This window comes from Periplaneta americana, chromosome 14 (genome assembly GCF_040183065.1).
Source record: "Periplaneta americana isolate PAMFEO1 chromosome 14, P.americana_PAMFEO1_priV1, whole genome shotgun sequence".
NCBI classification, from domain to species: domain Eukaryota; kingdom Metazoa; phylum Arthropoda; class Insecta; order Blattodea; family Blattidae; genus Periplaneta; species Periplaneta americana.
The window spans coordinates 112,922,066-112,945,994 of record NC_091130.1 but is presented as its reverse complement, the minus strand read 5'-3'; the positions used below and the strand labels follow the sequence as shown (position 1 = coordinate 112,945,994).

The following is a 23,929-nucleotide window of genomic DNA, read 5'->3' as shown; positions in this document are numbered from 1 at the left end:
CAGTCTAAACACACAAACTATCTAATCTAAACATACAAAAACCATACAATTAAACCCAAAAATTATACTAACTGAATACATGAGCTATACCAACTAAACACGGACTCAGACTATCCAAACTAACACACACAAAAAGAACTATGTATAAACAATACAAAACTATACACAGTTTACGTAGTGGTCGTAATTTCTTCCAGTCTTTTCCATGCCTGCCTGTCCCTCGCTGTTCTCTCCACTGCGCTCCAGTCTCTCTCTGTCAAGCGTTCGACCATCTTCGCCTTGGACGTCTTCTGCTTCTTTAAATGAAATGAAATACAAAGAAGCCTTTTCCTGAAGAAATAGTGTTTCCTGCAGTAGAAAAACCAAGTGCGATGGCAGCCAAGTTGTCTGATGTTAGAAGCCTATGCCGATTTGTCCCATATCCAGTTAGGACATAATATGAGCAAGTTACACCTCAACATGTTCAACAAGATCAAGAACAATGTGCCGAAGAAGATGAATTTTCTTTGGACAGGAAAGTGATTAAGACAGTGAAATAAGAAAAAAACATTTCATTGCTATATTTGTAATAAATAAGGCATTTTATTGTTTTTGTCCTATTATTCAACCTTGTAATATTCATCATAAACACACATTTCAAAAATAGAATAGTAATTCTTAAAAAAGTGACCTCTAATTTACAGAAAAATTGGTGGTTTGATGGAAAAAGGGGGTAAAGCTTAATTTATATTTAGATAACTATTTCTAAAGCGAAAGAAAAATCTAATAAGGTAGGTGAGCTATTTTCCGACATGGTCTTAATTACGACAGTGGGCTCTGCTGCAAAACTTGTGGTCTAAACCGACAGAGGATTGCAGTTTCTTGAAGCAGTCTTAGAGCAATATCAGTTCCGTGATAAACAATTTTTCAGAAGCGGTTCTCTGCCGGTCGGAGCGTGAGTTGACATTTTGTGTGATAGAAGTATTGTCTGAAGGAAGCATATTTTGTCTGAGTATTCTGCTTTTGACAAAGGTATGTAATTCATATTGGATATCATTCACAGTGTAAAGTATTGTAGTTTAATATGACGTTCATTAATTTCAGAATCTATCGATATGGATTGTGTAATAGTGCGACTAGTAACAGCAAACGAGGTGCTCTTAAATCCGACACATGTCGGAATTATGAACCCTGTTGCACTGACTTCAGTTATGCCTACTACAGGATTTATGATAAAGCATCTCAATATAAATTCGAGTCATTTAATGCTCTTTAGCTTGGAACGGCATACTTAGCAGTATTAATGCATTTTACCAAAACTACTGCATGTTTAGCTCAGAAATTAGGTGCAAAATTCGTAATCTTTAATACCTCTTCTTTATTTTAGATTATGGGTAAGCCACTAGCGAAAATTCCTGAGGATGTAATGGTACGGGCTGTTGCAGCTGTGAAGAATGGTATGCCTTTTAACACACCTGCTATACGCTACGGTATAGCTAGGAACACCCTTAGGTGTCATGTCAATGCCGGGGCTGAGAAGAAATATATTGGTCGTCCTGCACTTTTAAGTTTCGCGCAAGAAAGAGAATTGTGCAGCCGACTTTTCCGACTTGCAGATGTAGGGATGCCGTTGACTAGTAAACTTGTGAAAAGAACTGTTTTCACATTTTGTGAAATAAACGGCATGAAGAATAATTTGAATAAAAACTTAGGGTTAGCTGGTAGGAAGTAGACGAAATTATTTCTAAAGCGGCATCAAGATGTGTCAAAAAGGAAAGCGCAAACTTTGAACCAGGGCAGGGCAATGAAACTAAATCGTGTAATTGTGAAAGACTATTGATAAACTGGAAGCCATAATGGTCGAACATGGATTTATGGGAAAACCTGAGAATATTTACAATATCGATGAGAAGGGGTGTCGATTGACTCTTCATCACGCGCAGGAAGTTTTTGCTGCTAAAGGCACTAAACGCTTACATTTGATTGCACCAGAACATGGAGAAAATGTAACAATTGTAGCTTGTTGCAACGCAGTAGGCCAAACTATTCCTCCCATGATGCTCTTGAAAGTAAAAAGGAGACAACCGGAATGGGGTGATGACATGCACCCAGGCACAGCTATTGAAATGACAGAAAAGGGCTCAATGACGTGTCAGGTCTTTATTAAATGCCCAGCTCATTTTGCTAAATTTGTCGGCAAATCCTTGCTCATTTTCGATGGTGCAAAAATCTCACCTTGATGCCAATATCGTTGATGTAGCAGATGAACATGACATAATATTGTTTTGCTTGCCGAGTGACTGCACACACGAATTGCAGCCTCTAGACAAGGCAGTTTTCGGACCCTTCGAACAATACTGGGATCCGGCCGTTTTGCGATACTGGAGCAATCATGGCAAAAGAACCACTACGAAAGCAATATTTGGGAGAATTTTTTCCGACGTTTGGTTGAAGTCCATGACACCTAACAATATCATGTCTAGATTCAGGGCCACTGGGATCTGTCCATTTAACCCTGAGGTAATAACAGATAGTGCATTCGCGCCCTCTGATTTATATTTTCTGCAACCATCCAAAAAAGATAGAGAGGGGTTAGAATCCGACGAGGAGAGTGACAGTAACAGTGAGCTTTGCAACTCATCAGTCACTGATAGTGGAGTTCCTGTGAATGACGAAAGGCTGTCAACAAGCTTCACAGAAATTTTGACTTGCCCAAACTTAAGGAGAAGAAAACGAAGCCAAGACGTCCCGCTATGAACGCAAAAGTTCAACGTATAGTGAAATCCTTATTCACGAAACGAAGAATCTTCCAAAGACTATAGCATCAAAAATTACAAAGAAAATTTCCGAATGTCCCAGTAAAACTACGTCTGTGCAGGATTATCAAGAAGCAGGACCAAGTGGAATGCCTTCAAAGAGAAAAGAAAGCTGGTTTTGCACAATATGTATGGTGGACAGAGTCGCCGATATGCGATTGTGCTGCAAGTGTAAGAAGTATGTGCATGAAGAATGTGCTGACATAAGTGCTGATCCTTCGTTTGTCCTGATTGTGAAGAAGACTGATAATGTATTTCTCCAGTCAAAAGATTTTTCTGTCCAGTTTCTATGTACCAAAGTTTCAATCAAGAATATGTGTTAATCTTTTCTACCTTATTCTTTTTTCAAATCATCCTGCTTGTATTGTGTCACCATATTGAATGTGTTTAGCTTTATTTAACTTGATGATTATAGTAATAAATATAATGAAAATGGTCTAGAAGTAATTAATTTCACTTATGTAAGACTGCCTTAATGTTTCACAAGGTTATTGTTAAATTTGTTTATGTGTCGGAATTAAGGTACATCATGTGTCAGAATTAGGACCACAGGGTCGCAATTCCGACACTTTGTAAACTTTTCAAATTCGTTCTACTGTTTGAATTTCACTGTACGTATATACCTGAAATATTTTTTTCTAAGTATTTGTTTAAATATACTAATCGTATACAAATTATAAAATTTCCACGTTAAATGAAAAAATAAATATAAATTTTCGAAGCTTAGAGTGTCGGAATATGGCTCATGTACCTTACTTTAAAATGGATTTGTCATCTCTGATACAGGTCTCACAAGCAAGGATTACCGACGATAGGAATGCGAACGAAACAATTCGATAAGAAAGAGCGGGCGACAGTAAAATCGCGAGATAACTTGAATGATATTCAAGAGTACTGTCGGAAGAGAAACGACATCGATAGAATCAGTCTTGCATTGTGATAGTTACATTACGGTTTTAGTTTCAGTTCCACTGCATGTGAATACGTGTCTTGTTCCAAGTGCGTTTATTTTATTATGTAGTGATGGAGCGTTCCCCTCGCAGAGTATCATTATTTTATTCGTAAACATAATATTGCACGTTTAATTCGCTTCGAATTTTTCTCTTGCTAGCCTCTTCATTTGCACAGGCGATGTCCCCATCTTTTCATCTTCTTGGAAGAGGCAATACTTCCACCGGCCCGTATCTCTCGCTCCCTCGGCGTGCCTACATACACACGTCAAAACAGACAGTAACGCCACCACTATTCTTTTCGGTAATCGTTCCTTGCGCGAGCTATAGGCTGCTTTACCAAAAAAAAAAAAAATGAGCATAATATGTCATATTTTAAGCCCTTGTTCCATATCTCTCCTAATTTAAGTAAATGTAGGCAACTCACATATCTACCTGTCTACATTAATTTGCACTCTAATAAGCGTTACTTCAATTTATCTTATATCAGTTCTTACGAATGAGTAAAAGTTGGCCCATACGTAAAATATACGAAGTTATAGGCCATTCGATATCTCGTGAAACTTGCCTGCGTTTCAGGGGAAGAAGAATGTGGACTGAGAAGCTTTCCTCCATCGCTACGCTTCTACTTGTAGCAAGCGAGCTCACTTATCCCCACCATAAGTTTCTTACTATGTGCAAAGGCGCACGCAAGCATTTGGTTTCACGAGATGACGAATGACCTATACAATGTCAAGCAGACCATTACACAACATTTCATAAATTATTATAGGCAGTAGTTATTTACATGGAACGTGTTATTTTATCACCAGCGCAAGGGATTTGGAGCGCTATAAGATAATGTTGAAACGTAGTATATATGATTACAGCCCAAGATTTAGTGAATTGAAACCGAGCTACTGCATTGACAAAACAGAAGTACAGTTCATTTATCGAAAATTACACGCAACGTATTACAAAATTATTTGAGAACACATGAATGTATCACATAGTTTAAAGAAATATATTGGCCAACATATATATATATATATATATATATATATAATACACATTTCGTATATTTAATTTCGAACTACGTAATTGAATCCATTTTTTTTTTGAAAGGAGACGTCATTAATTTTTAACGTGTGAAAATTAGTGAAATTCTTAAAAAATAAATCATCAAAATATTAAAAGCTTTTCTCAGAATATCACATAGGTACATTATTAACAATCAGAAAAAAAAACATTTTTTTTAAATTTCTTAATATAGTTTGTTCCTAGTTTCCCAAAATTTATATCAATTGACTGATGTCTTTCAATTAAAAGATAAAGAGACAGAGATACATAGGCCTATACTTTCTCGACGTCGCAAATATTAGAATATTACACATTAAATATTAACAAACATAAACTTTATAATATTTGTGTGATTTTTTAATAGCAAACAGTGATTATCATTTTCAGATTTTCCATCGAGAACGACATCCTGTTACATAGAAGAAAAAAAAACTGCCTACACATGGAATAACTGCGTTTCTCGGTGGCTGACAAAGTTGCAGCATACTTTAAATTAGGCACGTCACTTAAATGTACATCTTCAATGACGTCATTAGAATATGTCTTCGATAACACATTTGGAATTTCACTTGGTGTGCTATATCCACTGTGTTGACGTGAATATGTCTATAAGTTCTATTCAGTATTAGGATGCCATCTCAGAAAGTCGGCCGACACATTTTCAGACGAGTTTTGTCGCTTCTATAATTTTATTTATATACTACATGACAAATTCAAATGATGTATAGGGTGATTGACAGACGAAGAATCAATGTATCCACCATAACCTTGAGTTGGAGCGGGTGACGTCATCTAGCGATACGCGGGGAGTGGGGGAAATTAAGGCACGAATTGGCGGGTCGCGCAGCGGCCGAGACAGTGTAACTCGAGTCTCAGAATTCAATTTATCATCATAAGCACGTTTGTGTTTAATAGTGCTTACATGGCGCTTTACGTTAAACTCCTAGAACCTGTCACATGACGTTTACAAAATTTTCAGAATAGTTTATTGTTTTAAATATTAAATACACCATCAAATTCTGAAACACGTGCTCTTAATTTTGTCTACACTGTACTTGTTCTATTTTTCAGCATATCTCTGGAAGAAATGTGCACGAACTGCTGATTGACACATTTGAACACAGCTGTACTGTGTAGTTGTTTATACTCGACGTAGCAAGTATTGTGCCGGTTCTGAAATAATTTTTTAACGAGTTGCTTATAAATGTCACTGACTGAACTGTACTCCTGCGTGATCAGTGCAGTAGCTCGGTTGAAGTTCACAACAACTTTGGCTGTATATACAATATTTCACCATTAATTAATAGTACTCCAAATCCCTTCCCAACTTATCACTGAATTCAATTGTCAGAGGTATGTTAAGCTGCAATTTCAGTTCATTATTTTCTACTCTTTTCCGGGCAAAAATCTGAATAAACTTCTCTTGCCATTACTCCAAATGGCTTTGGATAATCGCAGATTGTGTATTCATCCAAGTAAGGCCAACGGAAATTGTTCCACACAGTATCCATGTAATTTCGGTGTCGTATTATAAGATGAATACTGTAATATTTTCTCCAGTTGTCCCATTTGTCCCAAATGTATAATTTGTCTGCTAATCCTTGCACGCCTAACAATGTTTTGGAAGTGTGTACAAGTTCCGGTTTATAGTATAGTACTTCCCTCATCGGTTTCTGGCCGGCGTTGAAGTACCAACTATCCGGATCGTAATCTCTGTATGTTTCTAACCAGAGCTTTAGGAACCTTGCGTCTTTATTTGCTATTAATACTTGCGTTCCTAAATAATTTCCATCAGTAACTCCAACTGTCATTTCGTATCTCCGAAAAGCATTTAAACTACGCACAACATAAGAGTCATTATCCAGAAATATCCCTCCATGACTCATAAGAATTTGTATTCTTGTTATATCTCCGGCATGCCACAAATGAAAATTTTTACTTAATTTTTGTCCAAATATTTCATTTGGTAATGTAACTTTTTTGATCTCTAAAGTAGAACCTAAAGTACTTTTTATTTTTTTCCAATGTCTTCCAGTAAAATGATCAACATTGGTATGGAAGAATATCTTCTCTGGTTGTTGATTCTTAAAGGCTGCTAACACACACACTGCATGCACATACGGGATAAAGGACTTGTTGAAAAACAAGAAATGAACGTGGTTCGGAACTATGTACGAACCATCAATTGTTCCTGACTCATTGTCAAATCCATCAAAAAAACTTTCTTCAATATTTGCAAAGAGTTCAGGATTGTAGGGAAGAAATCGTGGTTCCTTATGTTGAAAGAGAGTTTTCTGAACTATCACGAATATCACTACAGTATTTAAAAGAAGTAACATATACATCAAATTGCGATCCTTCAGAAGTCGTTTAATCTGCTTTAAATCCATTCCTAATACCTGAAACAAAAGATAATTTTCATAAATCTACCCCATAAAATCCACGTATAGATATGTCAGATTAAACCTCGGTCATTTCAAATAAAATTTGTTGTGGAGGACGATAGTGGGTAATTTTCTGTATTATATCTCTTTATCCTAACAGTTTCCACAAATTCTGGTAGAGGGGAAGAGAAGGCCTAATGGCCTTATCTCTACCAGGTTAAATAAATAAATTCTCTGATATAGGTCGCGCCAGGGATTTTGGCAGATGGATTTTCTTGATGTGAACTGGAGAGCGAGTTCTCACCGCTGCAAGATCGGCTGTTATCTCTGTCGCAGTGGAATGGGTAGGACATAAGAGTAAACATGTATGCCTGAGTATCTGTGCACTCTGGACAGTTACCTCCAAAAACTAAACAAATATTACAGTAGTCTATATATGTCTTTGGTATTCCCAAGAAACTTGTTCGATTAATTAAAATGTGTCTCAATGAAACTTACAGCATAGTCGGTATAGGCCAGTTTCTATCTGATGCTTTTCCAATTCACTGCGGGCTAAAGCAAGAAGATGCACTATCACCTTTACTTTTTAACTTCGCTCTAGAATATGCCATTAGGAAAGTTCAGGATAACAGAATTGAACGGGTTACATCAGCTGCTTGTCTATGCGGATGACGTGAATATGTTAGGAAAAACTCCACAAACGATTAGGGAAAACACGGAAATTTTACTTGATCCAAATAAAGCAATAGGTTTGGTAGTAAATCCCGAAAATACAAAGTATATGATTATGTCTCGTGACCAGAATATTGTACGAAATGGAAATATAATCTGTTATATATATGGAAATATATATGTATATGGAAATATGTTAATCCTTAGTCAATAGATAAGACTGAGTTTTTCGAAATACGAACATTAAGGGATGGAAAATGGGAGGCAGTAATGATCAAAATAATTATACCGATTTATTTTGTTTAACCAGCAGACGTGCTTTTAAATTTAAAACAAAGATTCACTCATAAAATTGGGTTAGACTATTCATCTCATCTCTCAGAATTGTTTCTAAAATGTATAAGGAAAGTAAAAAAATTCAATTTCATGTAGGCTACTCCCTTGAAATAACTTCATTTTTTTTTTTAACTTCCGAGCAGAGAGGAGAAAGAAGTCCACGATTTTAAAATTCACTAAACTATATTTAACTAGAGACGTAAAATTTAAAATGAAGGTTACTCTCTATAATATTGGTTAAACATTCTTAGATTTTTTAAATACCATATCCTAAGGTACTGATGAAAAGGCAGAAGGGAGTGAGAAATCTCATGTCATCCGATCTCGATGAAAGTCGATATCTGGGGATCTTTGCGATCGCAGAATACGAATAAGGTATTATTTAGTCCGACTTTGTCCCTAAAGTGGGACAAAAATGGGTGAAAAATTAAATTAGTTATCTTAGGGGTTTTCGAGGTGAAAGTTACGAATAATACAATTTGTGCGAATTCAATATGGCAGTTTCAGTACTATGAATTATATTTTTAAAAATTAAACATCGGATATCGCACAGGTAACACATGTACAGTATTTAAGGGGGTATGTAACACCTTTTGATAGTAGGCCTATACATTTAGTAAAATCCAAAGTGTAATTTCTACATATTCTGAATGAATGTTGTGCTGGAATTTAATATAGTCATCAGCCAATACTTCTAGATTAATAAACAACTTTTTAGAATCCATAAAATACAGTATTTATTGTGAATGGTAATTATATTTTTCAATTGCTGCAATTTGTGCAGGGAAAATTGGTTTCTCCGATATTTTGTACGATTTCGAATATTTTAAAATGCTTTCTTCTCTGTTCTATTCACAATGTGCGTGAAGAAATTATTGCCCTTGTAATATTCATTACAATCCTATTTATTACGCTCTTATATAAATCTAACTTCCGCAGCATGCAATTTTACCCAATTAACCAAATTATATTTGGATTATTAAGAAGAATCGTAATTTTATTAACTTGAATTGTCGCACCACCAGTAGACGATCCCTAGATTATTACTGGACAAATCTTGTATATTTATCTGGTAAGGGGAGGATTTTCCTTTTAGTTAAGTATTAATTTAATTTAGAAAATGTAGGAACGGAAGTCATTGCGAACGGAAGTCATTTACATTTATTAAAGGTATTCTTTGAGTAGGACTGTACCGTGGTGTGTTTCATAATAAGGATAATTGATATGAGCTGCTGTTATGAAAATATGAACGACTCAGAATGTTATCGCATCTCATTCTCGCAGCTTACACAAACAATATTGGCTCGCCTACTGGAAATGTCATCGAGGTCATCTGCCAAAATCGGTGCCTCCGAATATACCTACGAAATAGGAAATTATGTATAATATAAAGAAATGGGAAACTGTACACTATATTAGGCTTATATTGAATTCATTTACGTATAGACGTTATAATTGAAATAAGAAAAGGATTTATATTTTAATTTTAATTTTGTAATATACAGAAGTATCAATAATTATTATTTAAAACTACTGAAGTACTAAATACTAATAACAGTACAAGAATTAGAATAAATAACCAATTGACAGAAAAGATACAAATCGAAACAGGAATAAGGCAAAGAAACAGTTTAAGTCCCATCCTTTTTAACGTCATCCTGGAGGAAATAATAAAATAAGCCAGGAAAGCGAGTGCAGGTTATAGATTGAGAAATAAAAACATTAATATAATATGTTACGAAGACGATGCGGCCTTACTTGCTGAAAATGAAGACAATCTACAGAAATTACTATACAGATTCCAACTAACAGCTTAGCAATTTAACATGATAATATCAACAGAAAAACAAAATCATTAACAATTTCAAAACAACCATTAAGATGCAAACTAGCAGTATAAAACAAAAGTATAGAACAAGTTATGTCATTCAACTATCTAGGATAAAAAATTGCAAGCAATAAAAATTTAATAATGTAAGAAGTCAGAGAACAGACAATAAAGGCATCAACTATGGCAGGTTGTTTAAAGGACGTCGTTTGAAGGAACAGATATATGAATATTGAAAGTAAAACTAGAATCTATAAAACATGTGTTAGGCCCATTCTCACTTATGCTACTGAAACGAGAGCTGAAACGAAAAAGATTGAGCAAATATTGACAACTATAGAAATGAGAACCTTAAGAAGCATCACAGGATACAGCTTACAAGACAGGAAAACAAATGAGGAAATTAGAAATATATGTGATGTAGAGGACATAGTAAAATCGGTCAAAGCAAGAAGAATAGGATGGAGAGACCACGTATTGAGGATGTCGGACGATCGTTTACCAAAACTCGCAATGACAGCAAAACTAGATGCCCCTAGACCATAGAGACGACCATTGAAACGTTGGCAGAAAGCTGGTCACCTGCCTCCGAACACAATAGCACCGATTGAAATAGAACAGGATTGGATCCTAATTTTAAAAGGAAGAAGAAGAAGATAGACGTATCATTTCATTTATGATAATCTTATTGCAAAGTGTGAGAGACAAACGCTATCATAATAAAAATTAATATTATGTGTAAAAATAATTTTGTAACCACTTTTCTGTGTCAATATGAGGAATTTTACCTGGCTGACTAGTTTCGAAGTGATATTGTTCATTGTCCAAAGCCTAGTAAATGCAGTGAATGCCCCGTATTATTTTCTGGTTTCCTGTTGTGGTGGGGTGTGTTCGTGATTGTACACAAGGATGTGTGTTTTGAAATTCAGTTGAATGTTCAGGATGTGCTGTGGACGTGTTTTTGAATGTCTGTAAGTTTTGTATTATTCTAGAATGACAAGTTTCTGTTTTTTTTTGTCTGGATGTGTAGTATTTTCATGTCAGTGTCTATGTTGCCGTAGTTGTGATTGGAGTTTTCGATGTTTGGTTATGGCTGTGATATGTTCCTTATGATGTGTTTGAATGGTATATTATGCAACAAGCCTATAATGATAGTAATTAAGACGCGAGGATGTTTATGAAACGAGCGCAAGCGAGTTTCATAATTTTCATACGAGCGTCTTAATTACCATTATAGGCAACTTTCATACGACTTTTTATGATCGACCATATTTCTAACTTGAAATTATTCATAAGTATTTATTTTATTCTTATGCGACTGAGGAGCGAACTGACCTTGTGCAATCTAGTAAATTGTGAGATGTGCACAGACGCAAAAGTATTGTTTTTTTCCGGGCAACGAATGTCGACGACCTTGATATAACCTAGAGAGTACACTTGATATAACCTTGAAATTGAATTCGACATTGAAAAACGAGATGACAAATTGAATTTATTTGAATATTATTTACAATTAACGCTAATTATTATAGTAACAGAACATAACCTTCTGCGACAGTATTGGATTTCCAGCCTGCGTGACGTTTTGCTAGTTGTCTTTCGATTGCATATCCGAGAATAATAGAAAACCTGAACTTTAATGAATAGATGTACTTTAATGACATGCATTAAAGGACTGCTACCAGGTGTATAATTACTACATTTCGGCATGGTCGAGCATAAATGATATTCCAGTGTTTCCATTGTAAAAGTCGTTGCAACTATTACATGATACTTTGCATACACCTGTTAAGTTGTATTTCTTTGTCATGTGTGTGTGTGTGTGTGAGTGTTAAGGGGTTTGGTACAGCTTACAGAGTAAATTTTTTGGGAATATGCAACATTTTTTTCCTCCATTACTCTACCTTGTATAATAATGAAAATTGTTATGTGTAAAACATTGTCCTTCTCCTATATGAAAGAAATACTTTACGATTATATTTATATATATATATATATATATGTCTTTTAATTCATAATGATGGTAGATCACTGTGCAGTGGTGAAGCTTTTCCCTCATAACTCATAAACTTGTCAATTTTTCTTGGAATGTTCTCTCTCTTTTATTTTATTGCTGAAACTCATGTTTACAATATTATGCTTTTTCCACCACATTTCTTAATAAATAATTTTTTTTTACTTTGTGTTACAAGAAAATACTGATATTTGATCATTTTTAATGAATTTATTTTTTATCAGACAATCTATCAAAGTCAGAGAAGTGATCTTGCATCATATTGTAGGTATGATATGCATAAATACACACAAAAAATTTCATTACAGAATATTGAATACTTTTTGAGTTATGTGGGAAACGCTTCATCACTGCACAGTGAACTTAATTAAAAAAATAGAATAAAATAAAATGTAAATTTTTTAAATCGTAAAAATATGTTTTCATATAGCAGAAGGACAGTGTTTTACACATACTAATTTTCATTATTGAACAAAATACAGTAATGGAGGGAAAAAATGATGAATTTTTCCAAAGTTTTACTGCTGTAAGCTGTACCCAACCCCTTAAGATGATTTTGTAGTGCATTCTGTATCCAATGTTGTATTTTAGTTTCTTAAAAGATGATACAATCTTGTATGTGTACTTCTACGAATCTCTGTACAATGCAGGAACTTGAAACTGTTGATTTAATCAAACTTAAGTAAGGATTAGTTCATGCACTCTTTTTTTAAGAGACAGAAAATGTCTTTTACGTTCAAAGTAGGCCTACTAAGACAAACTGATTTTTAAATTGGCACTATTTTGAAAAAGCAGCTCTCGAAAGAAATTGATAATGTTTGCGAATTTGAAGATGAATGTATATTAAAACTGTAAGTTTTCTCATACCTTCATTTTGATAAGTCATTAAGATTTAAATTAATATATTACTGATTTTAGAATATAGATCAGCGGTGATCAAAACTCGAACCGCAGAGATTACACGCGAAAGACAGTCTAAGAAGTAAAGAGACGGGGGAGAGGTACATGGCATGGAAACTACAACCAGTGGTGGTTCGTGCACTAACATTGAGTTCTTCATCAACCCCGCGAATAAAAATAGCAAGCTTTGCTGTATCAGTAATGTCACTACTGTCATCAAGAACCAATTAAAAATATATACACATTTTCTGGCTTTTAAAAAATATTCCTCAGTGCACACAATCAGAAATTTCCTGAATTCTCTTCTGGATATTTAGTCGAGAAATGCGTAATTTTTCAAAATTAATTAACATTCATCGGAGAAATTATTTAACCCACCTTGATCATTACACTTTTGTAAAACTCTCCTTGGTTGGAAGGCTTAAGAAAAGGAGCTATATCGTTCGCCATATTTATTTATGTCATATTCCTCTTCATGACGATGTTTTAAGGTTGATTTCAGTTCTTGGAATTTAATAGCTCGTTTCATTACTACATTAGCACGTAATATTCACTCAGTTTCTCTATATTATTATTATTATTATTATTATTATTATTATTATTATTATTATTATTATTATTATTATCATTATTATTAAATCAATAACTAGTAAATAACTGATAATAGCCATCAAAAGATTAAAAAATAAATAAAAATGAAAATATAGCGTAGCAATTATTTTATCCTTCAAGGGAAGATGTAGGCCTATATATTCAGGCCCGTTTATGAGAATTATGGTAACACTTGCGGATAAATAATAATAATAATAATAATAATAATAATAATAATAATATCTGTTATGCTTGTGTATTCAGCGTAATCCCCTGTAATGTCGCTTCTATATAGCTACTACTAATTGAACCGTTGAGCAAAGCAACATATTACATTTTCTCCGACAGAACAGCGAATAAATTCCTCTTCCCATTCTGAAGAATATCAGTTCCTGCTGGTAGAGACAATGGTTTGTAGAGCGACATGGTACCGACACTGCTTACCTTCAGTACGTGAGCGAGACAGAGAGCAATGTACAGGAAACTCCCCTTACCAGTATGAATGTCTTTGATTACACGCTGTAATCACGATACCCAGTTTGGTCACCGCTGGTATAGATCGAACACAATTTCATCGTCCTGTTTTAATAATATTTATTATTTGAATATAATATTTCTATTCTAAGATTGATCTGTAATGACCAACTTCAATTATATAGGTTATATCGCATTTATTTTTACTTATAAGCATATTTGTATCACAATTGAATCTTAAACACACGAATTTCACAAATCATGACGCACTCCTGTACTTACTCTGTAAAGATCTATTATGTGCTCTGTTGTACATGTAGGTTTCTACCTTATAAAACTACTGAAAACTTTGTACATTGATAGAAAATAATAAATAGACTAACTCAATGTGATTGGTCTAAATTCACTGTAACACTATTAAAATGTAACCATTTTTTAAACCTCACCTTCAGTGTACGCTTTATCTTCTTATCCTTTAAAGATTTCTACACATTGTGAACGACGTTATTCTCTTCCAATACATGCTTTAAAGATGCATGTTGGGCGGTCTCACGTCTATCTGAAAGAACAGTTGAGCTCTGTTAACCTCGTCTTATATTTTATGATAAATAAAACTAGAACATGTGAAAAATCACGATTGGACTATACACAATTCCAAATAAGGAATCACAATGTAGTCAGTCATCCTATGATAAACATTCATTGGATAAGTTATAATATGAGATGCTGCCTGGAAGTCAAAAGGAGTATAGCAATAGCAAAGGAAAGTTTCAATGGGAAAAGGAGCATCTTCTGCAGACCTCTGGAAAAAGAAGTAATGAAGAGACTAGTGAAGTGCTTTGTGTGGAGAATAACATTGTATGGGGCAGAAACATGAAAATTACGACGAAGTGAAGAGAAGCGAATAGAAGAATTTCAAATGTAGATATATAGAAGAATAGAGCATGTGAAATGGACGGAATAAGAAAAGAAGCTGTGTTGGAAAGGATGGGTGAAGAAAGAATGATGCTGAAACTGATCAGGAAGAGAAAACATAATTGGTTGGGTCAGTGGCTAAAAAGAAACTGCCTACTGAAGGATGAACTGGAAGGAATGGTGAGCGGGAGAAAAGTTCGAATCAGAAGATATCAGATGATAGACAACATTAAGATATTACATGGATCAAATGCGGAGACTAAGACGAAGGCAGAAAATATGATATATATATATATATATATTATTGTGAAACAGAAATAAATGTAATTACTGTAATTTTGCAACTCTTCCCATTCATAATACTTTTATATTTTATTATTTTTATCACTTTTAAATCATGTCATTTTATTTTCTCATATGTGAAGACTTGCATTTATATATATATATATATATATATATATATATGTAAATCAATATTTTTTGTAATCTATACGTGTATTTTAAGTAAGTGACAATCAAGGCAGTCATATACAATGTCAATGTGTATCACAGCAATGTTGGTTTTTAATATCTCTCATTTTGCATGCCACTAAATATGTTTTCTATTTGTAGATATTATGTAGAGAGCACTGATATTGCTGAAATGTACTTCGTATCTGATGATGTTGGCGTAGACCAACGAAAACGTTCATACGTCTTTTAAATGTGTAATGTAAAGGTGTAGCACCTTAAACATATGCTGTGAAGTCAGTGGCTGAAATAAATACTGGGTGTTCATTTCAAAGTGTGTCATGATGTCACTGTTGTGAGTCAGCGATTTGAAGCGAGTTTCAGCTTTTATTTCGAGATGTTTCCTATTAATCAAGGCGTTCAATCTGAACTTGAGAACGTGTACGGTATAACTTGAATGCCGTAGCAACAGATGGCGGTCTGTAAAGTCTGTGTGCTACCATAACCTCTTTCGAACTGTGTTTTTCGCGGGCAAGTCGTACGCAGGGTATTTGTTATCATCGATTGCGTACGGCAACATTCCACACAAATCAAAATGCTCCGTGTCCATGTTGACCGTCGAAGTTAATGTCAACAAATACGTAAGTAATCGTCTTAACCCTCTCCCCATATCCCGACAGTAAGAAAAAAACTCACTTCAGTACGTGTTTCCAAACAGTTCACATTCTTGCCACTACTGGCGTTACCGTACGTATCGGTAAGTAATCTTCAGAATGAACGCCGTACTTGCTAGGCAACTTCTCTCGCATTTAGGTAATACGCCTTTGCGGAAGTGTAGGAAGATTGAATTCTCTAGGCTCATCGGATAGCCACATGACGACATACAGCGAGCCATGACACATTTTGAACTGAACACCCAGTACTTTTAAGATACAATATAGACTTCTCTGAAAATTAAAAATGAATTGCAAAATATATTCTGAGGTTATGAAATGCAAATCTTTTACGAACGTCATATAATATTTGTGTAAACTAAGAGAATGTTCTTTCTACTTCATATGACGTTACAGGGACATATTTATAATACATTTCATCATTATTATTTAATGGCCCCATGCGTACCTGCTTACAATTCGACCTTGCTTACGTATCCACGTGACGTAACAGATATAGCTACCAGACGAAACTACTCGATCTTCTGTACGTTTGGGAACGAAAATGCGCTGCCTATTTATGAATAAGGTTAGGATAAAGTAACTGTATCAGAATAGGCATCCTTGGTCCGTGCGTTTTGTTTACAAAGATTATAGTGCGTTTCACGAATAGAGAGGTTGATCTCAGTAATCTTAAGATGCTACTTGACCATTTTCTGGAAAACTTGCACGTTACTGTTTCTGATGCAGGTATAGGGGGAGTTGAAATAAAGTCGTTGATGTTTCTTAGTTCTATTGCTATTGCTACAGTCATAATCAGTTTTCTGTTTCAAGCAGTTTTATGTGAATGGTGGTCTTGTGAACAATGGCAATCTTAGGTGTAAATTTTATGTTATGCTTATTGTAGTGTCTTATTTATTGGTAGAAAAGGGAACTATATACTTACTTACTGGCTTTTAGGGAACCCGGAGGTTCATTGCCACCCTCACATAAGCCCGCAATTGGTCCCTATCCTGAGCAAGATTAATCCAGTCTCTACCATCATATCCCACCTCCCTCAAATCCATTTTAATATTATCTTCCCATCTACGTCTCGGCCTCCCCAAAGGTCTTTTTCCCTCCGGCCTCCCAACTAACAGCCTAAACAGCTTAAAAGATAACCTTATTAGCATTTCACTCCAATCATACTGATTTAAACTATCACTGACTACATTGTTACTTTTTTCTTTAGACATCATCCTGATTGTGCTGTATTTTCAAAATTGTCTCATAATAATCTCTTTCTATTATCTAATATTATTTGAAATATATTAACATCGTATGTATTTTAGTTTAATTCTGCTACACAGTTTATTTCAGTGTTTAATTAATAGTTCATAGTATTTTGTTGTTTAATTCGTAAATAACTCTTGTATACATGTAACTCTCATCTAAATCAAATTGTTGAATTCTTTGTAAGTTCATGCATATGTATAGACACTTTTTGCTGGTTGAGTGGAAGAGAAGGCCTTACGGCCTTAACTCTGCCAGCTAAAATAAATTATTATTATTATTATTATTATTATTATTATTATTATTATTATTATTATTATTATTATTATTATTATAACTAACACTCTATATGCATTTCTGGATTCACCCCTACGTGCTACATGTCCTGCCCATCTCAAACGCGGGAACTATTCGTTCCGAAAATAAAGAACTTACATATCGGATTCGCGAGTATTCAGATAGAATATAAGGATACGGGATGCGGTAGACCTATGTTATCCGTGACTAGATGTATGAAAGAACTATTAAAGCGACTGGAATTATACCTGTTTTTTTTTTTTAAGATGGGACATGACAGTTAAGTGGCCGAACTTGGAACTAGGAAGTATAGCGCTATGTTGCCAATATGGACTACCATGCTGTCAGCTCATGGATGGTTGACGTTAAAACATTAATTGATAATTGACGCGAAGGTAAAAAGAACAGTACAAAAATCGACAAAGAATCAAAGACGAAACGTACCGATGCTAACATTGTGTGCACAATGTATGTCGCCAAGAGAGCTATTAAACACTCGCTACGTGGGAACTGTAAGTTTGGCAACTCAACCGTTACCATAGCAACAGGCCTATCACGCTATGTGACACTCAGTTGCTTTTCCTATCGCAGCGCTCCCATCTTAAAAAAAACTGGTATATTGAAAATTATTATTACTGGAGAAATAAACAAGCGATTTGAAAAGTCCAACGAAGAAATGGCGGCGGGATAATTCTGAAAATACTGTAGCTAATTTCGACAGTGATGCATGACGAAGGAATATTTTAAATTTGTGTGGAGAAGGCTACATTCCAAGGTTGAAAGACGTATTAAAAAGAGCCAAAAAGAAGTCGTGTTTCCCTGCGTCTCGATATCTCTCTGGCGGATAATGAGAAGAATAACATGGTGCGGAAATATTTCATGGAACGTCAAGACATAGTTGCGTTGTGTAATCAGTTTCTTTTACAAATAAAGATATAAGATCAACCGAACGTCTCTCGACGAAACATGGATGAATGGGAACATGACAAAAGATAAACTATGGGCAATGAGTGATGACGACCCAGTTCCTCATGCGTCGATTAGTAAAGGTTCGAGGATTATACAGAGTGATTCATATAGAACTGACACATTTCTTTCTTTCATTACTTCAAAACGAATGATGCTAGCCACAGTTTGTTATGCCTCAAATGTAGAGTGTCTTTGGGAGATTACTAACCTGTATAGCAAATGTTGAAAATGCTTTATTTATTCGGCTGCAAATTCACTTAATGACCAGTTTTTAACGTCAAATTAAACAGGAGTTTGGTTCCCTGTCAGGAGATGCGCAGATGTTTATTCTTTATTCCTTATTGTTGGCAGCTGTTTTCGACATTTTGTTTTAGTCACAGAAAATGCAGTACACATTAAATTAAAAGCTCTACCTTGTGAAGCAATACTGGATTAGGAATTCAATTACAGCTACTCAAAGGGCATACCAGAGAGAATTTGGTGTTCGTAATCCCCCCCAAAGAAACACAATACTGGGATTGGTAAACAAATTGGAAACAACTGGATCTCTAAAAGAATATGACAAATATACAGAATAAAAAATAAACATCTGCGCATCTCATGACAGGGAATCAAAACTTCTGTTTAATATGACGTTAAAAACTGGTCATTAAGTGAATTTTCAGCCGAATAAATAAAGAATTTTCAACATTTGCAATAGAGGTTAGTAATCTCCAAAAGATACTCTACATTTGAGGTATAACAAATTGTGGCTAGCATCATTCGTTTTGAAATAAAGAAAGAAAGAAATGTGTCAGTTCTATATAAATCACTCTGTAGTATTCCATGCCGGTAGTGAACAGGGGTTTGTAAAAAAATGGGTTATTGGTTTTCAAATCGCTTTCAACTAAGGATTATTACGAAGAACTGGAGAGCGACCGTTTAAAAAATGGTTTCAGGAGCAGCTTTTACCTAATATTCCACATAATTCTGTGATTGTTATGGATAACGCAATACATGATACATACACTAGTGTTCTACCAGGATTATCAAGTTACTTTGGAAACGTTTGGTAGTCCTCTTGCCTTCCTGGAAAACTGACCTGTTACTGATTTAAAAACCCGGTGAGGCAACTCTCTCGATTCCTGAAACGCACTATAACTATCAGTCGCGTGTCCCCCATTGTCTATTCACTGACATTTTAGCTAGGGATGGGAGCGCTCTTCCCAACAGGTAGAGTTTTAGCTAGTGGAAGGGGGTACTGTTTACCTAGTCTGAATCAAGTCAAGGCCCTATCTTATACAGCTATATAGAGCCTATCCAGATACAGATACTTTATCCGAACCTTACTTATGAGTAACCAGAATGGCAGAAGGTAGTGTGTGTCAGTTCGATGCGATGAAGAGAAGCTAATAATTTAGGCGGAAAGTAGTTTTTCTTCGAAGCTGAATGTATTATTCTATAGGGCATAAGCAGTGCACTTTTTCTTCATTTCAATAGGCCTATTTATAATATTTTTGGTTTCAGTTATTGTGAGATAGATAAAATAGATTTCTCAGAGTGACAGTGTCATGTCCGTTATTTGATATTGTTTGTAAGCAACCGTGTGAGCTTTGTGTTTATAGAGTAGGACATTAAAAAAAAACAATTTTTCCTGTAAAATTAAGAAAAATTAACTTTTCCTCTTTTGTGAAAAGGCTCTACAATTATTTTTATATTGACTTTATAGTTAGCCTGTTTGTGAATTGTTATTTAATAATAATAATAATTTATTTATTTAATCTGGCAGAGCTAAGGCCAGTAGGCCTTCTCTTCCGCCCAGCCAGACTCTAATTCTAATTAAATACATTTGCTTACATAGTTATAACATTAATATCTAGATCATAAAACAACATGAAAGTAAATGATGAAAATTGGATAACTAATGTTAGTGTGACAATAATAAACACTGGTAAGAAATAGTTATAATAATAATGATAATAATAATAATAACAATAATAATAATAACAATAATGGTAATTATAATAGTAATAATAATAATAATAATAATAATGAGATAATTTATATATTTATCTGTGATATATATAACCATTAAACACTGAGAAACCTGAAACAGCTATTATTGTTGACAATAATTGTTAGAAAAATATCTCGTTAACCTATTCTTAAATTGATTTGATGTCTGACAGTCCCTGACATTACTCGGTAGGGAATTCCAAAGTCGAGGAACAGCCACAGTGAAAGAAGATGAATATGAGGATGTTCGGTGGGAGGGAATGGATAATATTGAGGAGTGTTGTGATCGTGTGTCTAGGTTATGATGGGTGGATAAATTTTGAAAACGAGACGCAAGATAGACAGGAGTGGAGAAATGTAATATGTGAAAGAGAAGGGAAAGACAGTGGATTTTCCTACGATCTTCTAGACGGAGCCAGGACAACATTTCGAGGGATGGTGTTACGTGATCAGCCCGGCGAATATTGCAGACGAAACGGACGCACATATTATGAACACGTTGTAGTCTCTGCGCCGAAGTAACGCTTAGGTCAGTAAGCAGAATATCACAGTAATCGAAGTGGGGCATCACGAGTGTTTGCACTAACATTTTTTTCATGGAAAGGGGTAGAAAATTCTTCAATCGTCTAAACGAGTGGATTAATGAAAATACCTTTTTGCAGGTTTCTGCAACTTGAATGTTCCAATTTAAACTTTTATCCATATAAATACCTAGATTCTTTACTGATTCACTGAACGGAATTTCGGTGCCGTGTATTTTAATCGGGGACAAATTTGGTATGGTAATAGTGCTTAACAAACGTGAATGGCCCACAATGATTGACTGTGATTTTTCTGGATTTAGTTTAAGTCGGAATTTCCGTATCCATGTGCAGATTGAGTTCAGGTCGTCATTAATTTTAGTTATTGCATCGTTTATTTCGTCAGTGTGGAATTTTATGTATATTTGAAGGTCGTCTGCATAGAGATGGTGTCGGCAGTACTTTAGAGATTCTGATATGTCGTTGATATAAATTGTAAATAGTAAAGGGCCAAGAACTGATCCCTGTGGGATCCCTGACCTTACGGCCTGCCAAGGGGAAGAACGATTTCCAGCTATCACACTTTGTTGGCGGCCATTAAGGTAAGAGTCAAACCACAGGACAACGTGCTCTTCTAGGTGTAGTCTTCTGAGTTTACATATTAATAAGTCAATGTCTACAGAATCGAAGGCTTTGCTGAAGTCAAGTAAAGTCATTATTGTCAATTTACGTTCGTCCCGGGCCTCGCGTAGGTCTTCCGTGATTTTAAGTAATGCTGTACTTGTGTTATGTCCGGCTCTGAAACCTGATTGATAAGAGTCGAGAAGTTTGTATTTGTTTAAGTATTCTGTCAGTTGCTTGTGTACAATGCGCTCCAATGCTTTAGATAGGGCAGGTAGGATGCTGATAGGTCTGTAGTCGTTATAAGATGTCGGTGTTTTGGTCTTGGGAATTGGGTGGACAAAAGCGAGTTTCCAATTTTTTACTTGGTTATTTAACGAAGCTGTATCAACTACGTGGTTATTTAGCGTCGATGTAAATGTGATAGAGAAATTATATTTGGCGAGATAAGGCCGAGGATTCGCCATAGATTACTTGACATTTGCCTTACGTTTGGAGAAAACCTGGGAAAAAATCCAACCAGGTAATCAGTCCAAGCGGGAATCGAACCCGCACCCGAGCGCAACTTAGGATCGGCAGGCAAGCAGCTTGGCCTGAGCTACGCCTGTGGCTGAATTGTTATTTTATGTAAAGTAATTTTAACTATAATATACATTGCTTGGTTTGACGTTTAATTTATTAAGAAGTGAATTAGAATTATATGACAGTTTTTCTCCTGCTTTATTAGACCTTGGTTTTTCTGGACCGACGCTGCGACGTGCGAGGCCAGCCTCGCACAAATCCGGACTACACGAGAGATACTGAGTGCTTTCTATAGCTACGAGGTGCGCAGACCTCGGATATCTCTCGTGTAGTCCGGATTTGTGCGAGGCGGGCCTCACACCTCACACGTCGCATGTGTCGGTTGAGAAAAATCAAGGCTTACCTTAGCTATAGCAACAATAATTTTAAGAGAGAAGTTTTATATGATGTTCTTATTGAATTTGGTATTCCCAAGAAACTAGTTCGATTAATTAAAATGTGTCTCAGTGCAACGTACAGCAGAGTCCGTAGAGGTCAGTTTCTGTCAGATCCGTTTCCAATTCACTGAGGACTAAAGCAAAGAGATGCACTATCACCTTTACTTTTTAACTTTGCTCTAGAGTATGCCATCAGGAAAGTCCAGGATAACAGAGAGGGTTTGGAATTGAACGGGTTACATCAGCTGCTTGTCTATGCGGATGACGTGAATATGTTAGGAGAAAATCCACAAACGATTATGGAAAATACGGGAATTTTACTTCGAGCAAGTAAATAAATAGGTTTGGAAGTAAATCCCGAAAAGACAAAGTATATGATTATGTCTCGTGACGAGAATTTTGTACGAAATGGAAATATAAAATTTGGAAATTTATCCTTTGAAGAGGTGGAAAAATTCAAATACCTGGGAGCAACAGTAACAAATATAAATGATACTTGGGAGGAAATTAATCACACAATAAATATGGGAAATGCGTGTTATTATTCGGTTGAGAAGCTTTTATCATCCAGTCTGTTGTAAAAAAATCTGAAAGTTAGAATTTATAAAACAGTTATATTACCGGTTGGTATTTGTGGTTGTGAAACTTGGATTCTCACTTTGAGAGAGGAACAGAGATTAAGGGTGTTTGAGAATAAGGTTCTTAGAAAAATATTTGGGGCTAAGAGGGATGAAGTTACAGGAGAATGGAGAAAGTTACATAACACAGAACTGCACGCATTGTATTCTTCAGCTGACATAATTAAGAACATTAAATCCAGACGTTTGAGATGGGCAGGGCATGTAGCACGTATGGGCAAATCCAGAAATGCATATAAAGTGTTAGTTGGAAGGCCTGAGGGAAAAAGACCTTTAGGGAGGCCGAGACGTAGATGGGAGGATAATATTAAAATGGATTTGAGGGAGGTGGGAAATGATGATAGAGAATGGATTATTCTTGCTCAGGATAGGGACCAATGGCGGCAATGAACCTCCAGGTTCCTTGAAAGCCAGTAAGTAAGTAAGTATAGGAACAATAATTGAGGGAGTCCGGTTCAAAATCTGCCTAATACAGTTTTTTATGAAATTGAGTTATACACCAAAGCAGGTATTCTAGGACATAGTCTTAATAAAATATGTAGTAACTATTGGTATCAAATTCTACCATATTCCATATAAAAAGGTTTATTAACGTAAGGCTCCGCTGTAAAACATGCTTAATGCATGAACCTGGTA

The 23,929-nt window shown here is 35.3% G+C and overlaps 1 long non-coding RNA gene across 1 annotated transcript in view; it reads right to left on the bottom strand.

The window, feature by feature from the left end:
- Positions 1-558: 558 nt before the first annotated feature.
- Positions 559-23,929, bottom strand: part of LOC138713680 (uncharacterized) — a 33,989-nt gene continuing 10,618 nt past the window's right edge. Inside the window, exons 3-4 of the long non-coding RNA XR_011335968.1 lie at positions 14,450-14,562; positions 559-7,203 (exon numbers count right to left, since the gene is read on the bottom strand). This is a non-coding gene — a long non-coding RNA (uncharacterized lncRNA). The remainder of the gene's footprint in view (positions 7,204-14,449; positions 14,563-23,929) is intronic.